Below are 20009 nucleotides of genomic sequence, written 5' to 3' on the forward strand. Positions count from 1 at the left end.
ACTCCAAAGGAGTCTCATTTGAGCATAGATTCTAGCATTTCAATGCCTAAATCCTCTTATTTTGCTCAAATTCCAAGACAATTGATAAAATTTCCACTCAAGAAGGACATACCTAACACCAAAGATAAGGCATTAACACTACAATTGAAGCTCTTTGGTAGATCAATGTTTGCATAGTGTGGTTCCTTATGCCTTTAAAGGATTATGTTCTTTTTGAGATGATCTCCACTACCAGTGCAAGGGTAAGTTCAACGACTCCATAATAAGATTGACAAGCCAGGGCACTTTTCTCCCATTGGGTTTTTCCCCTCGGTTATATTCGGTGTTTGGCACCAATGGCAAATTTTGTTTTTTTCTTTTCTTTTCGTGTTTGTTAATAAAAATTTTGCAGAAATCTCTGAAAAAAACAAGAGCATCGAACACGCCCCAATAGTCCACCTATCGTGCAAACAAATTAGGAAGGGGGGAGACACGCTACGCCTACAAAGATCAAGGAGGAGCAGTCTGCACCAAAATCAGCAATGCATCAATGCAAACGAACAACATCAACAGGGCACTACAACAGGTGTATTCAAATCTTAATCTCTACTTCTTTTTGTGCTCTTATCTTTCAAATATATGGTTTGCATGTTCACACAATATTGGCTGGTTTGAGTTTTTGATTAGTTGTTAAAATATGGTGAGTGAGTTCTAGAGTCTTAGAAGACTTAGTAAAAGATATTTCTATTTAAAGACAGTGTAGGATATATACCAATGGAATATGCCAAGTTCTTATGCTTTCAAGGTATATTAGTTATCCCTAGTGGTGGCTACCTCTTAGATATGAGCTAGGTGCTAGGAGTAATAAAAATTTACGAAAATGTACCCTAAAAAAATATATATATCCAAAGTAAATTGAGACATGAAGTGTCTACAGCCGTGAGAAATGCTTGGTAGGACCTGGGGTTGTGTTAGCACCTTGGGGCCGATGCCTTGGTTTCCATGGGGTGAACACTGATGTCTAAAAACTTCAGAAGAAGAACTTTGAGGAATCTATCGCCTTGATAGATGTTGGTAGGACTCTGGGGTACACTATGGGCCCTCGAGACCGATGCCCTCATCTTCAAGGGGTACTCCTTAGGTCATAACAGAAAGAAAAAGGGTCTGTCGCCCTTGAGATACTTAGCGGTCTTTAGATTCTCTTGGCAGAGGTCTCTGGGCCAATGCTTGGGTCTCTTTGGGATAGAACCTTAATCTTCATCAACTTCTACACACATATCAAAAAAAAAAAGAGAAAAAAAAAAGAAAAAAAAACGAGAGTTCCAATCACCTTTGCTCATATTTAGGAGTAGGTATGCCATTTAGGAGTAACTTACATACTGGTAGGACATTGAGACTACGGTCATAACCGGCGGTGTACAAAGCACACTTGACTTTGCATAGCATTATCTACTACTTAAGTCTCACTTTGACTAGTCTTTACTCACCTATTTTAGTACTCATTAAAACTTTAATCAGCCCTGCACTTGTATGCTCACGTGTGAAATCATCATTGCTGATTTTTCTTTTCTTTTCTTTTCTTTTCAATAAAGGACTTTACTCGTATCAATTGTTTTTTGTTGCAGCTCTTGCTACTACCGCGCTCGAGGACGTGCGCAAAATAGGAAGGGGGGAGTGTTGCATGCAAATGAAGATCAATACAAGGATGCAACAAAAAAGATACTAAGGGCTCTTGTAAAGAGTTCCACTTTGTAGATGAATGTGGGAGAGGGCTTCACAATAATCCCACATGGGAACTTTTGAGAGTTCTAGAATTTTTGGTATAAAAGGTGGCTCATTTGAGAGCATGGATACATTGGGCAAACTCATGTTTGAGCTCTCTTGAGACTAGCTCTCCCTCTTCTTCCATAGAGGTGCAAGCTCTTCTCTCTCCCCAGCTACATTATTGTAAGTTCTATTCTTTTGTTAATTCAATGCAATGAGTTGATATTTGTCTCTCTTCTCATGTCAATTCTCTTGTGTGCATGTTTCTTATTGAGAGCTTCAAGGATTGTGTGCATGTTAGGGAAATGAGTATTTGAGAATGAAGAATGCTTTGATCTTGTGTGAGCAATAGCTAAGCTTTCTTCTTGTTTGGATGTATGGATGAGTGGAATGTGGAGTTGAGTGAGCAATAGCAAGATTGAGCTTAAGTGTGTGTTGAGTCTATGTCATTAGTAGTAGTTTTCTTAGCATTCTCTCCATCATCAAATGGATAAGCTTTTGTGCACCGGTACGGGTTGAATCCCTAGCTCCGAAAGGGATGCAAATCCCATTGGATTGAGCTTAGTGTGGATCATACTACTCTTGCTACAAGTGAGAGAGTTTTTCCGTCTCTCCATGGATGAGGGACCAAGGAAGTGCTCATCAGTGAAGTGCTAGGTGACCTGCTGTCTGCGACATGGAGCCTAGAGGGTGCTGACCATACGGTGCTCAGGTGCTCTGGGTCGCCGAAGATACCCACGCATGCGTCGAGGAAGAAAAATGAGTTGGAGTTGTTTTCTGATCTCACGGGCATGGATCTGGTTGATTGGCCTTGTTGGTCTTCCATGGATGAGTCCATGGCTCTTTTATATAGATCTTGTTGAATTATCTAGCTGTTATTCAACAGAGAGCCCATATGGATTCTTATATGATTATACCCCTGGGTACTATGAGCTAGGAGAACTATTGAAAAGGCCCCTGAGTAAGCAGGTGGTGTGAGCGTTCTAGTTTCCAATGATGCCATAGGTACACTGATAAAGGAATGATTGGAAATAGAGGATTATGATCAATGATACTATGGTTTCATTAAAAGATTTTTTTAAAGACAGCTGCAATTTCATATTGGTGGGTGTGTAAATGGTGTGACTATCTTGACTTTTGCTTGAAGCGCCGGCTAGGGGGCCTGGGAACTCTTTTCCCTGGTATACTTGGGGCAAAACATAACCAAATTTCTAAATGGATCCTATCAACACACTGGTTGGGTGGTTGGCTAACCCATGGGATTGGAAGGGGTTAGACTAGACTGATGGATCCCTAAAATAAGACTGGGGTTATGGCCAAATGATCCCAACTTCACAATTTCATCTCTCTCAAAATGTTTAAGAAACTTAGAAAGAGGAGAGCAACACATGTATAATGACTTGAGCTCACAAAACTCAGATGCAGAACCACGAACAGATCTTTTTTATTGTGTTTTGTCTACTATGGCCCTATATTAGCATATGGAAGTACTGAAGGAGAGAAACACATATTGCAAGCAGAGCATTGAGGATGCAGATGCAGAGACACATGCAGAAACAAATGTGGATATAGAGGGAAATTGTTCTTCACATATGTAGTCAGTCTTTCATACTAACACACGTGCACGATAGGGGCAATGGCAATTCCTCAAGTTTAATGCTGTCGGAAATTTCGGACACGGAATCACCTGCCTCTATAGCTGTCCAGATGAAGCAGAATCAAACTCATCTATTGGAGACCTTGTTACATCACGATATGAGTGATTCCTTAGGTTGACCCTTGTGATGACAGAATCATGTCGGAGGTACAAATAATTGTATCCCCAATATTGAATCATTTGAAATTGTCGCATGAATGGTCTACCCAATATCACTTCATAGTTTGGATGCTTTCCAAAATCCACTACTGCAAAGGTGTGCTCATATTCAATCCCACATGTGGTGACCAATATGTTCTCAAGCAGCCCAAGGGGATGTTCTAAGCTTCCATCTGCTAGCTGCAAGCGCATCCTTGTACTCCCATCCAACAACCTTGGAAACACTAACACCAACGGGAGCACCACTAACCCACTGGCTGGAACACTTCTCACACAGTTCACCACACCACCCACACCAACAATCAACACGAAACACCACACAGAGATACTTCAAAACTCTGTACTCCACAAGATAATTAAGGAAAGATAATTAAGGACCGCACACTTATCCATAATAATGTTTAAAAAATCCCTCCTTCACAAATCAGTAGGCTTCACTCGGCTTCCTTCTTTCCAGACTAACTTCCTTCCAAAAGCTTCCTCTCTCGGCTTCAGCACCTCGTGCTTTCTCTCTCCACTGCTTGCTCCAAAACAGCCCACTCAAACAAGCTTTTTCCACACCAAAAAAGCTTCTTCAACTCACCAAAAGCTCCACCACAACTAGCACCGCATCAGCCACGTCTCTCTAGGCAATGAGTGCAGCCTCCTTAGCCTCATAGCCGCTCTGCGCAGCTAACAAGAAGCATCCCCCAGGCGGCTCTCTAGCTTGTCGTGCCAGTCACCAGTGCGCCAGCTAACCTAGGTCTCCACTGCTTCTCTTCCCTCTCTGTCGCCCGCAACTCTCCTCTGTAGCTCTCTCAGCTCAGTGAGCTCTGCATGCCTCACCAAAGAAGCATACCCTTTTTACAATGCGGCAACTCTCCAGAAAACTTCTCTCTCTTCGCCAACCTTCTGGCATCTGTGTTGTGCTGGTGAAGGTGCTGGTGGCAAGGCAAGCGGCCAGGTGGACATTGGCTTCACCGGCGGCCACATTGGTATTTTTATTTTTATTCTTTTTTAAGCCTGGAGGATGGCCACAATGCCACATGTCTTCTTGAGTGTGCCAATCTAGGCCTCTATCCAAAGCTTTTATTGCAACACATGGGCTACATCTTCTCACCATCGCTATCATGCCCAACCCCCTTTTTATATGGAGAAACACGGCCATTTCAAAAATGTGCTCCTGAAAAAAAGACATGCATGAACTAGCTCACTGCTGCCAAACTACCCACTCTGTACATCTGCCAAGGCATTCCAGGGCAAAGCTTTCTACATGCCATGCATCCCATATGTACACAAGCCCAAAACACCTTTCAGAATTTTGCCTGACATACTTTGCCCAACCCCTAGTTTGCTGAATCATTTATGATCAGCAGCAAAAAGCATATGACCACGTTTCCCTCCGTCAATCCTTTGAGCATCACACAATGTAACCAAAACATATCTATTCCATGTGTTCGAAGAAACACTGTCATCTTCCCAAGATGTAGTTTGCCATCCCACATCCCACAACATAACATAAGAACTTCTAGAAACAAAGCTCTTGACATACATAGCATCCTGCCTCATCTCAATTCCATAATCACTGATATGGTCAACACTAATATTGGAGAACCAGTGAAGCAACTCCTGCTGGGGGTAAAAACTGATGAAAACTTCATCAAGAAAGACCTACTGTGCTATAGCACTTTCTTGACCATCAACATAAGAAACATCACCATCAAAGCCAACCACTATGGGCAAAACAAACTCCCCTTCAAAAGGCACCATTGCCAAAGCATCCACCTCAGTTCTTGTATGCTCATCTTTATCAAGGCCAATAAGAAATTCATTTATCACAGCATCCATAGTCTCATCCATGGCATCAACATCATTCATAGACTTCTGGTGTTGCTCCTCCTTTATAGCATCAATTCTGCTTGTAGCTTTCTTAACATTAATGCACATTTGATCATCCAACTCTAACTCAGGTTCATCATCCTGTAAACTTTCTATATCCCACTCATCCCATAAAGGTACATCATCCAAAGACTCAAAAGCATACTCTTTCACATCACATGCATACCTTTGCTCATGATTTACTTGTACTTCCTCGCATTCTTCCTGTATGGCCTCTTCTTGTTAGGCAATCTTATCACCAAGCACTTCCTCATCAATAACCAGGGCAACCATCTCTGCATCCTCCTCATCACTGGATGAAGTGTCATCTGTTCCCTCACTAGTAGTGGTGATACTGGTCGTGTCATCAACACTCGAATCTGCTTCACTTTCCCCCACATTTGGATTAATCTTATTGGTCCATAGGAACCTTAATCCAAAAGTTTCAAAAAATATGGACCCTCAGGCTGAGGTCCTTTTTACCTATTTTCAATTTATTCCAATTGCACACACTAGAAAGTTCTTTCTGAATTTCTATTTCAGGGAAAATCATTTTAATAAGAAGGGATAGTTTTTCATCCAAAGATATCTAGAAATTGAATTACCTCTCTCTAGAACATTTTCTCTCTCTAGGCCAAAATAGATAGAAACAAAAGCTGTTATTTTTTTGAAAAGGGGATTGATTACAGGGAGAGAAACTGGACATCTTGAGGGGATGGGGGAGGAATCTTACATCCTACCCCACTTAAAAAATACGAGATGTCCTCATCTCGCAGGTGGAGTATGATCTCTCTCATCTTCTTCTTCTTCTTCAATCACTTCCAGCTTTACTGCCTTGGAAGTGGACAGTCGATTTGGAAACAACTCTCTTTGACTTCTCCTATTTTGAGGCAAAGGTCTTGCATTACTTTGGTTTGAAACTGCGGGTTGGTTGGAGGGTCTACCTGTGGGATTTCCCTGATTTTGGCGGATAGAAACTTGATTACTCTTTAAGGAAGGAGCTGGAGTTTGGAATCTTGATCCCTAATTTCCCTGCCTTGAAAACCTTGATCCAAAAGGAGTTGGACAATCCATACTCCGATGTCCAAATCCTTGATAGTTATAGCATCACTCCCTTGTTCAAGGGTAGAACTTCTGAAGTTGAATTCTAGGGGATTGAGTTTCGAGAAAAGGACATTTCTTCCATTCCGAAACTTCCCATATCCTAGGCTTGACCCTGATATCTCTTAGGTGATGGAAGGTTGGAATCACGTTCAAGAACTAAAAACCTTTTGAAAGGTGATAGTGCTGGTTTTGGTGGGACCTTGACATCAAAGGCCTTGGAGAAATCCTTCGCCATCCACACTGATTCGGCCATGGAAACTAGCTTGGTGTTCTTCACCAAAATATTCAAAGGTTCGTTCAGTCCCCAATTGAACTTGGCGATCAGCTCTTCTTCATTCAACGGTGGCGAGTATTTGAGGAGGAGAGCGAACGCTTGGTGATATTTTTCAATAGTTCTTCTCCCCTGGGTTAGCTCTAAGAATTCGTTCATCTTTGTTTCCAAAAAGTCGGGAGATCCTTAGGTAAATTTTGAGATCATTCCATGTCTGGCTATTTCAATCGAGACAGTTTGTCTATAGCAGTGGTTTCTCCATGCCACTCTCGTTGTTTCTACTATCTTCAGCCTTGCAAGAGCCATTTTGCTTTTCTCATTGTACCCGGTGACATCAAAGTACTCTTCCATTGCTTCGATCCACTTCTCCACAACCTCGCCTAAGTTTTCCCCTTCACCCTTGAAAGGCCCAGGCTGCTAACTATGAAGAGTTTTATGAACATCCAAGTTGAGCTCTTCCTCATCGAGTTGGGGGTTGTCATTTCTAGCACGATGACCTCGATCCATGTTCCTATCAATACGAAAAATCTTTTTAAGTCCCTTTATTTATGATTCAAATCTGATTTTTGATTCATCTGATTCTGGGGTTCTTTAGATAGGTCGGCTCCCCATAGAATCATGGGATAAAGATACTCGCATTATCAGACAATTCATTCATAACATATCATTCATATCTTTAACACAATAATGGTCTATTAGACCGAAAATTCCATCTAGAGAGTACTCCATGGGGGATTTCAATTTTATAGATTTTTAATTTATCATTCCTTAACTTGATTTTTATAGATTTTTAATTTGTCATCCCTTAACTTGATCCACTAGGTCAAGAGTTAACAGTAGCAATCTATTAGCACAATCCACTAATCTCATAGTGATTTGCTGAAGTCATTATCGTTATTCTAGTTAATGAACATCAACACAAGGACTCATCCCATTCATCCTCATTGTGATTTTGCTCAGTTTATCGCTTTTCAACGAAAAATTTAGGAATCATTATTTTTCAATCAAAATCCAATTCAACTCATCAGTTCTCATCATCAGAATTTTAAAATCATATCAACCACATTCAAATTCATCATTTGGATAGCATTTTAGTTTATAATTTCAAGATCTTAGATTTACTCGTATATATTGCCAGTAAAGAGCTGCAGTTATACTCTCGGTATATACGGGTAGTCACGGTCCTTGGAGCTATAAGGTAAATACCATCATATCTAAGCCTCAAGCAAGTCATGGATTCCATATAATTGCAGTACTTCCATCTGAAGACCCAATTATCAATTTATGAATTTCAGTCTCAATAACAATTTGTATGAATTTTATCACACAATTATAACCTTTTACTGCTTCTTCATAAATTTTTGATATTTTTGGCTTCTTGGTTGATCCACATTAGACAAATTTTCTCTGATACCAGCTGTAAGATCCTTGTCCCCATTGCGCAATGAATTCAGGGGTGCTAGCAGCGGAAGTAGCACTTCTTGTACGGGGCAGGGTCCCATAGTTGGGGCCTCGCCCCCACGGATATCCAGACAAGAGATTAATCCATCGGTTCTTCCAAAACTGAACTCGAAAAAACTTCCCTTGCCCGGAAAGCACGGGCGATTCCTCTAGGATAACTTTTCTCTAACGTAGTCAAAAGCCTTATCTGACAGAACTAATTTGACTGAACCTGTAAGTCCCATAGTCAAATTAGGGAAAAGATTGCACTTGGATCATAGAGACCAACACTTTTTTCCTCATTAAGAGGCACAGCCGTTGACTCTTTTTTTCCTCATTGAGAGGCATAGCCGTTGATTCTTTTCCATCGAACAATTTTTGTCTGGGATTTACTTCATCTATCGTACCATAATAGAATTGAGTCTCAATTTAGGGATCCATCAGTCCAGCCTAACCCCATCTAGTCCCATGGGTAAGCCAACCGCCCAACCACTGAAGTGATGGGATCCAATTAGGAACTTGGTTAGGTTTTGTCCCAGAGGGTACTAGGGAAAAGAGTTCCTAGGCCCCCTAACCAGATGTTCATGCAAACTTAAAACTAGTAACACCACTTACACACCCAATATGAAATTGCCTTTTTCACAGAATCAGCTATCTTTTAAAATAATCATTTAATGAAACCATTGAGTCACTGATCCTAATCCTCAAAATCTTCGGTTAAATAAATATTTCCAATCATTCCTTCATCAGTGTACCTATGGCATCATTGGTAGCCATAACGCTCACCACTTGTCCACTCAGGGGCCTTTTTGATAGTTCCTAGCTCATATAGTAACCGGCAATATATTCACATATCAAAATGGAGACTCCGTTGAAGATCAGCAAGATCAACCAATGGATCTATATAAAAGGGCCATTGACTCAACTGTTGAGGACCAGCAAGGTCAAACAACCAGATCCATGCTCAAATTCAGAAAATAGCTCTTACTCTTTGTTCCAATATCTTCCACAACGCATGTGTGGGTATCGTCGGCTACCCAAAGCCCGAGCAACGTATGGTGAGCACCCTCTAGGATCCTTCGCAGGTGACCTAGTGTTTCACTCATAGGCCCCTTCCTTGATCCCTTTATCCACTATACTAGAAGCTCACCATTTTAATCGAGGATGGTCAAGACCTCAGTCCACCTTGCTACGCGAGACATCCTCCATTGACTGTCCGTCAGCTGTTGCAACTTAATAGATTAGGTCTCCACAATCTCATTCACAAGGCGGTCAAGAATGCTTCCCTAGCATTCTTGACATAAAACATTCATTAAAAAAACAGGTCATAATTACAGTTTCTATAACAAACTCTCATCTTCCCACATTGTTCCACATCAACCACATTATTTGATTCCACAATCACTTAGAATCTCAAGAACTTTTCGGACATGAGTCTCATGGTCAGTTGCATTTCTTGAGTAAATCAGAATGTCATCAAAGAAAACTAGAACAAAGTCATCCAAGTATTCTCTCAGGATGTCCTGCATTAGGCGATTGAATGTAGCTAGGGCATTAGTTAATCCGGACGGCATGACAGTAAATTCATAATGCCCATAGCGAATATTGATGGCTGTTTTTGGTATATCTGGTTCATTGATCCTGATCTGGTAATACCCGGATTTGAGATCTATTTTTGTGAAGATCTAGGCTCCATTTAGCCTGCCCAAAAGCTCATCAATCCTTGGGATAGGATACTTATTCTTAATTGTTAGCTGATTTAGACCTCTGTAGTCCACACAGAGTCTAAGTGTTCCATCTTTCTTTTTCTGAAAGAGAACTAGCGCACCCCAAGGTGAAATACTGGGTCTTACAAACCCTTGTTCTAACAGCTGCCTAAGCTGTTCCTTGAGTTTGATGGCTTCAGGAACTGGCATTTTGTAAGAGCATAGGGCTACTGGTTGAGCTCCGGGAGTCAATTCAATCACATGATCTATTTCCCGAATTGGAGGCATTTCAGTTAGCTCTACTGGGAAGAGATCATCAAATTCACTTAACCATTCTGGTTCTTTATCTTTAAGCTTTGAATCTACAAGCTTTGGCAAAATCTTTTGCCATTCTTATTGCTTCAGCCATGGACACTGGCTTGGCATTTTTGACCAGTGTATCCAAGGGTTTGTTCATTCCTCGAATGAACCTGGCCATGAGTTGCTCCATCAACATACTAAACTAATTGATTGGTGACTCCATCAACATACTAAACCAATTGATTGGTTGGGGGCCTCTACCGTGAATAAAGAATCAAGCAAATTATAAGGTAAGTATAGTGAATTTTGATCTTTTCTATAATTTCTCAATGATTCTCTCTTCTCAACCCCTCTCAAGCTTGAGAAGCTTAATTGATATGGTTTTTGAAATGCTATTGAAGTTAATTAATTAATGATAGTAAAGAATTACATAAAATTCTATTTATATTTAATTCTAATGGTCTTTCTCTCTCTCACTTAAGAAATAGTCATACTCATGACCCTTTTCAATCCAAATGAAGCTTTTCATAAGGCTTTTTCTTAATCCAAGATTAAGCTATGCTTGAGGCCAAATTAATGGCTTTTTTCTATGCTTTTAGTTTATGTATATCGATGATTCAATCCATTATGGATTGATGATCCAATTAGAGACCATTCTAATTATTTTCTTAATAATAAGCCTTATCCCTTAGAAAAAATTGAGATTTATCAGTCTCATAGTAGCGGAGCTATGGCAAAATTTTTATAGAAATTACACATAAAATAATTTCATTCAAAGCATAAAAAGAGGACTTCCTACCATATTCTAGGAACTATCATCCTAGATTAATTAAAAGAATTTTATTATGCATGGAGATGTGGATATTTGCATGTAGATGTAGACGTATAGATGTAGATGTGGATGTGGAGGTGGATGGATGCATGTAGATGTAGATGTATAAATGTAGATGTGAATGGAGATGTGGATGTATGCATGTAGATGTAGAAGTATAGATGTAGATGTGGATGTGAAGGTGGATGTATGCATGTAGATGTAGATGTGGATGTAGATGTAGATGTGGATGTGCATGTAGATGTGGATGTGGAGGTGGATGTATGCATGTAGATGTAGATGTGGATGTAGATGTAGAGGTGGATGTATGCATGTAGATGTAGATGTATGGATGTGAGTGTGAATGTGGAGGTGGATGTATGCATGGAGATGTGGATGTATGCATGTAGAAGTAGATGTATAGATGAGGATGTAAATGGAGATGTGGATGGATGCATGTAGATGTAGATGTATAGATGTAGATGTGAATGGAGATGTGGATGTATGCATGTAGATGTAGATGTATAGATGTAGATGTGGATGTGGAGGTGGATGTATGCATGTAGATGTAGATGTGGATGTAGATGTGGAGGTGGATGTATGCATGTAGATGTAGATGTATAGATGTGGATGTGAATGTGGAGGTGGATGTATGCATGGAGATGTGGATGTATGCATGTAGAAGTAGATGTATAGATGAGGATGTAAATGGAGATGTGGATGGATGCATGTGGATGTAGATGTATAGATGTAGATGTGAATGGAGATGTGGATGTATGCATGTAGATGTAGATGTGAATGGAGATGTGGATGTATGCATGTAGATGTAGATGTATAGATGTAGATGTGGATGTATGGATGTGAATATATGATATGTGATGTGAAGGAATCTGAAGTGACGAGATGGAAAATGATGTGATGGGATGAGTATACATATAAATGGAATATGGAATAAGTAATGTAGATTAATGAGGGATAATGTGAAAAAATGAAAAGTTAAAATAGAAATTGTATTGTAAACTGTTTGAAAATGCTGTTTGTAAATGACTGTTTTATGTCAAGAATGCTGGGGGGAGCATTTTGACCATCTTGTGATTAAGGTCGTGATGATAAAGTTGCAACTGTTGACGGAGAGTCAATGAAGGACGTCTCGCGTAGCAAGGTCGGCCGAGGTCTGGACCAGCCTCGGTGCGATTAAAATGGTGAGCTTCCGGTACGGTGGATGAGGGGCCAAGGAAGCGGCCTATGAGTGAAGTGCTAGGTCACCTGCGAAGGATCCTAGAGGGTGCTGACCATATGGTGCTCGGGCTCTGGGTCACCTAGGATACCCACGCGTGCGTCGAGGAAGATATTGGAACAAGAGTAGGAGTTGTTTTCTGAAATCGGGCATGGATCTGGTTGATTGACCTTGCTGGTCTTCAATGGATGAGTCCATGGCTCTTTATATGGATCTGTTGGTTGATCTTGCTGATCTTCAACGAGAGTCCATTTTAAAAAGTGATTATATTGCCGAGTATTATGGGCTAGGGATTAGGAAACGGCCCCTGAGTGGATAGGTGGTGAGCGTCCTAGTTGCCAATGATGCCATAGATACTCTAATGAAGGAATGATGGGAAAATTAAGAATCAACTGGATACCCATTCAAGAGGCACAGCCGTTGATTCCTATCCATAGAACAGTTTCTATCCGGGATTTATTTTATCTATCGTAAAAACAAAAGTTTGAGTCTCGATTTACGGATCCATCAATCCAGCCTAACCCCATCCAGTCCCATGGGTTAGCCAACCTCCCAACCACTGTAGTGATGGGATCCAATTAAGAATTTGGTTAGGTTTTGTCCCGGGTACCAAGGAAAAGAGTTCCAAGGCCCCCTAGCCGGATGTTCATGCAAAATAAAACTAGTCACACCACTCACACACCATGAAATTGCCTTTTCACAGATTCAACCAGTTTAAAACAATCCTTTAATAAAACAATCCTTTAATAAAACCATGATATCACTGATCACCATCTTCCAATTTATAGCCCATAATACTCGGCAATATAATCGCTTATCAAAATGGACTCTCGTTGAAGATCAGCAAGATCAACCAACAGATCCATATAAAGAGCCATGGACTCATCCATTGAAGACCAGCAAGGTCAATCAACCAGATCCATGCCCGATTTTAGAAAACAACTCCTACTCTTTTTCCAATATCTTCCTTGACGCACGCGTGGGTATCCTAGGCGACCCAGAGCCCGAGCACCGTATGGTCAGCACCCTCTAGGATCCTTCGCAGGTGACCTAGCGCTTCACTCATAGGCCGCTTCCTTGGCCCCTCATCCACCGTACCGGAAGCTCACCATTTTAATCGCACCGAGACTGGTCAAGTCCTCGGCCGACCTTGCTATGCGAGACGTCCTTCATTGACTCTCCGTCAGCAGTTGCAACTTTATCATCACAACCTTAATCACAAGATGGTCAAAATGCTCCCCCCAGCATTCTTGACATAAAACAGTCATTTACAAACAGCATTTTCAAACAGTTTACAATACAATTTCTATTTTAACTTTTCATTTTTTCACATTATCCCTCATTAATCTACATTACTTATTCCATATTCCATTTATATGTATACTCATCCCATCACATCATTTTCCATCTCGTCACTTCAGACATCACATATCATATATTCACATCCATACATCCACATCCATACATCCACATCTACATCTATACATCTACATCTACATGCATACATCCACATCTCCATTCACATCTACATCTATACATCTACATCCACATGCATCCATCCACATCTCCATTTACATCCTCATCTATACATCTAATTCTACATGCATACATCCACATCTCCATGCATACATCCACCTCCACATTCACATCCACATCTATACATCTACATCTACATGCATACATCCACCTCCACATCTACATCCACATCTACATCTACATGCATACATCCACCTCCACATCCACATCTACATCTATACATCTACATCTACATGCATACATCCACATCTCCATTCACATATACATCTATACATCTACATCTACATGCATCCATCCACATCTCCATTTACATCCTCATCTATACATCTACTTCTACATGCATACATCCACATCTCCATGCATACATCCACCTCTACACCTACATCCACATCTACATCTACATGCATACATCCACCTTCACATCCACATCTACATCTATACTTCTACATCTACATGCATACATCCACATCTCCATTCACATCTACATCTATACATCTACATCTACATGCATCCATCCACCTCCACATCCACATCTACATCTATACGTCTACATCTACATGCAAACATCCACATCTCCATGCATAATAAAATTCTTTTAATTAATCTAGGATGATAGTTCCTAGAATATGGTAGGAAGTCCTCTTTTTATGCTTTGAATGAAATTATTTTATGCGTAGTTTCTATAAAAATTTTTCCATAGCTCCGCTACTATGACTGATAAATCTTATGTGAGCATTTACTCATTTTTGGGTATCTTCTTTTACAATTTGGATTTATCTTCTCCCTACACATGGATTGATGCTATTGGCCCATAGGAACCTTAATTGGACCATAATCCAAAAATTTCTAAAAATCTAGACGCTTAGACTAAGGTCCTTTATACCCATTTCCAATTAATTCCAATTGCACATTGGAAAAATCTTTTTTGAATTTCTGTTTCAGGGGAACTTATTTTAATAAGATGAGTTATTTTTCTATCCAGAAATATTCATAATCTCAATATTCTCTCTCTAGAAAAATTTTCTCTCTCTAGGCTAAAACAGTTAGAAACAAGGTCTTTATATTTCTGAAGAGGGATTGATTACAGGGGAAGATACTAGACATCAAAAAGGGGTTGGGGGAGGAATCTTACATACCGTATGGTCAGCACCCTCTAGGATCCTTCGCAGGTGACCTAGCGCTTCACTCATAGGCCGCTTCCTTGGCCCCTCATCCACCGTACCGGAAGCTCACCATTTTAATCGCACCGAGGCTGGTCAAGACCTCGGCCGACCTTGCTACGCGAGACGTCCTTCATTCACTCTCCGTCGCGGCAGCTGCAACTTTATCAGTTAGGTCTCCACGACCTTAATCACAAGATGGTCAAAATGCTCCCCCAGCATTCTTGACATAAAACAGTCATTTACAAACAGCATTTACAAACAGTTTACAATACAATTTCTATTTTAACTTTCATTTTTCCACATTATCCCTCATCAATCTACATTACTTATTCCATATTCCATTTATATGTATACTCATCCCATCACATCATTTCCCTTCTCATCACTTCAGATTCCTTCACATCACATATCATATATTCACATCCATACATCCATATCTATATCCATACATCTATTTTCACATCCACATCTACATGCACATTTATGCATCCACATCCATACATCCGCATCTACATGCACATTCACATCCATACATCCACATCTATATGCGTACATTCACATCTACATGCATACATCCACATCTCTATGCATACATCCACATCCACATTCACATTCACCTCCATACATCTACATCTACATGCATACATCCACCTCCACATTCACATCCACATCTATACGTCTACGTCTACATCTACATGTATACATCCACCTCTCCATTCACATCTACATCTATACATCTACATCTACATGCATCCATCCACCTCCACATCCACATCTACATCTATACATCTACATCTACATGCATACATCCACATCTCCGTTCACATCTACATCTATACATCTACATCTACATGCATCCATCCACATCTCCATTTACATCCTCATCTATACATCTACTTCTACATGCATACATCCACATCTCCATGCATACATCCACCTCCACATTCACACTCACATCTATACATCTACATCTACATGCATACATCCACCTCCACATCTACATCCACATCTACATCTACATGCATACATCCACCTCCACATCCACATCTACATCTACATGCATACATCCACATCTCCATTCACATCTACATCTATACATCTACATCTACATGCATACATCCACATCTCCATGCATACATCCACCTTCACATTCACACTCACATCCATACATCTACATCTACATGCAAACATCCACATCTCCATGCATAAAAAATTCTTTTAATTAATCTAGGATGATAGTTCCTAGAATATGGTAGGAAGTCCTCTTTTTATGCTTTGAATGAAATTATTTTATGCGTAATTTCTATAAAAATTTTGCCATAGCTCCGCTACTATGACTGATAAATCTCAAATTTTTTCTAAGGGATAAAGCTTATCGTTAAGGAAATAATTAGAATGGTCTCTAATTGGATCATCAATCCATAATGGATTGAATCATCAATATACATAAACTAAAAGCATAGAAAAAAGCCATTAATTTGGTCTTAAGCATAGCTTAATCTTGGATTGAGGAAAAGCCTTATGAAAAGCTTCATTTGGATTGAAAAGGGTCATGAGTATGACCATTTCTTAAGTGAGAGAGAGAAAAACCATTAGAATTAAATATAAATAGAATTTTATGTAATTATTTACTATCATTAATTAATTATCTTCAATAGCATTTCAAAAACCATACCAATTAAGCTTCTCAAGCTTGAGAGGGGTTGAGAAGAGAGAATCATTGAGAAATTATAAAAAAGATCAAAATTCACTATACTTACCTTATAATTTGCTTGATTCTTTGTTCACGGTAGAGGCCCCCAACCAATCAATTGGTTTAGTATGTTGATGGAGACACCAATAGGGATTGAAGAAAGAGAGAAGTATCAAAAACTAGTGAATTATTAAAGAATTCATAGTTCTTGGCTTAGGTAGAGTATAGTAACAATGCATAAGACACTATATTTTTTTCAACAAGGGAAGGCTTCTATTTATAGGAAAAATTGAGCTCCTAACCAAACAAACTGATTCTAGAATTTTCTAAGTCAGTTTGGTTGAGTTTCGACTAGATTTGGATCTAGTTTGGTTACTTTTTGATTCGATTTGGTTCCATTTTGATTTGGTTTGGTTCAAGAGAGATGAGAGATAAAAATATCACATTATTTTTTAGTTTAAAACTCATTCAAGCATGTGAAATATGCACCTCCTTTAAAGAACTCCCCTTCCTTACATATGTGTCAAAATTCTATTGCTCATAGTTTTTTATTAATAAACTTAGTACATTTTCAACTCTTCATCTTATGTGAAATATGCACCTTCTTTTAAGAACTCTCCTTCCTTACATATGTGTCAAAATTTTATTGTTCATAGTTTTTTACTAATAAACCTTGTACATTTTCAACTCTTCATCTTATGTGAAATATGCACCTTCTTTAAAGAACTCCCCTTCCTTACATATGTGTCAAAATTTATTGTTCATAGTTTTTTACTAATAAACCTTGTACATTTTCAACTCTTCATCTTATGTGAAATATTCACCTTCTTTAAAGAACTCTCCTTCCTTACATATGTGTCAAAATTTTATTGTTCATAGTTTTTTTTACTAATAAACCTTGTACATTTTCAACTCTTCATCTTATGTGAGCATTTACTCATTTTTGGGTATCTTCTTTTACAATTTGGATTTATCTCCTCCCTACACATGGATTGATGCTATTGGCCCATAGGAACTGGGATAATTTTGCAAGATGCACGAATATGAGACTTAGAGAAAAATTTTAATCAAGATTAACCACCAAGAAAAGTCTTAAAGAAAGCAAGATAAGAACAAGATTTAAACTTTATTCATTCTCGGAACTTATAGAGTAAAGATAGAAGAACTCTTTACACTTCCATAAGCCCGTCCATCATATGGTCACAAAAGCAGCACTCACAAGCTACACAAGTATAGGGTAACTCATCTATGGGAATGATTCTGCTGGTTATTGCCGCACCTATCTCAGTGGTATGAGGTGATCTAACAAAAGGACCTCTGAGAGGCAAGCCAGAAATGGGATAAAGGCATATCTTCTCATGAGGAAGAAAACACGCCAGTAAGAAGACCCGCTCAGAAAACCCAAGATGCCTTGATCTCATGACGCAGTAGTATCGGGGACCCAAACCCAAAGCTTCAATAACCATGGCCAAGCGGACATTGTTACGAAAGTGCTGCTTACCCCAGGGTGTTACCCTGGTTATGTTTTGATAGGTCCGCCATTTGGTCTGAGCTACAGAAGTTCCTAGGTGAGGAAAAAGTGAGTGCTCATACTGTTCTATAAAGTCTTTCTTCACAGAATCTCTTGCGTCTTGAAGGTGAGAAATCATCAGGGATAAAACTAATTCCTGTTGCCAAGCCATGAAGCAGATTAAGAAAGAAAGGAGATTGATGGGAGTAAGATTACTGTGAGCGACAAGTAAAAGTTACGACTTATATAAAGGAAGGAGCTAGCGTAACCTAGAAGCCAACAGTAGCTTGCCCCACTGAAGTTTTACCGTCTTTCCATGATTTGTGTTTGACACATTTTTCTATAGAAGGCATTAAGAATTTTGAGATGAGGAGATAAAAGAAGCTTGTAGGCTAAGTCACCTACTTTCATTGAATTCAGATATAAGGGTCATAATATCTAGGGGATAACTTCTTATACTCCCCATGAGATAAAGAACTTCTTTTGGGCTGTACTCGAATGAAAACCAAAACCTTGGTATCCAAAACACCGATTCTCACCTCTGAACTCACTGTTCTAAATCCTTAAAAAACAGGTGGGACTCCTGAGAATTATTCGTCTAACACCATATTGGGGAATATGGGAATTTCCCATAAGTTTGGGACATGTGGTCAAATCTTTGGATTAATCATAACTTGAACACCATTACTCCAAATTGAGCGCTCTATAGCTCACTAGATTCCATTTTCCAAGCGCTTTCCAATAATAGGTCACATGATATGGTTTTGAAAAACTTATAGGCATGTTATCCAGGTCCCACCTTTTTAGTATTCAAAAAATGGGAGTTGGGAAATTCCCAAACTCACGAATATAGTGTTGTCTTCCTTTTTTAAACAAAAACTTTCTTTTATTTTAGAGAGGGAATAATTATAAGATCAGAAAGGAAGATTCTTACTCCAGTATACCTCGAAGGTTGGGGAGGAATCTTACATTCTACCCCACTTAAAAAGTGCGAGATGTCCTCATCTCGCAAGGTAGAGGACATCTCTTTTTCTTAAGATCCAATTTTATTCTGGGGTTCCTTATATTCTGGTCAACCCAACAGAACACTGGGATAAAATATCCCTTATATAGAACTCATCATTAAATAACAATTTATTCAGATCATATCATTCATATCTTTAACATGATAATGGTCCATTAGACCGAAAAGTTTCCTTCGGAACATTCCTCCACGAAAATTTCAGTCAAGCAAGTTCTCAATTTGACATCCCTTAACTTGATCTACCAGTCAAGTATTAACAGTAGCAATCTGACAGCACAACCCACTAATCTCATAGTGATTTGCTGAATTCATTTTCATCATTCTAGTTATGAATATCATCACAGGGACTCGTCCCATTCCCCCTCATTGTGGTTTCATTATCATCATTCTAGTTATGAATATCATCAAAGGGACTCGTCCCATTCCCCCTCATTGTGGTTTTATTATATTTCAACTAATTTTTAAAAATCAACATTTTTCAATCAGCATTTTCAATCCGAATCCAAATCAATTCATCAATTCTCAAACAGAATTAAAAATCATATCAATCACATTCGAAATCATCATCTGGATAGCATTAACGCTTATAATTTCAAGTCTTAGATTTACTCATATATACTGTTAGTAAAGAGCTGTAGTATACTCTCGGTATATATGGGTAGTCATCACGGCCCTTGGAATTATAAGGTAAATACTATCATGTCTAGGCCTCAAGCAAGTCAGGGATTCTATATAATTGCGGCACTTTCATCTGAAGACCCAATTACCAAATTACGAATTTCAGTTTGAATATCAAAT

The sequence above is a fragment of the Cibotium barometz genome, chromosome 64 (assembly GCF_041138505.1).
Source record: "Cibotium barometz isolate CiBa-2024 chromosome 64, ASM4113850v1, whole genome shotgun sequence".
Taxonomy (NCBI): Eukaryota; Viridiplantae; Streptophyta; class Polypodiopsida; order Cyatheales; family Cibotiaceae; genus Cibotium; species Cibotium barometz.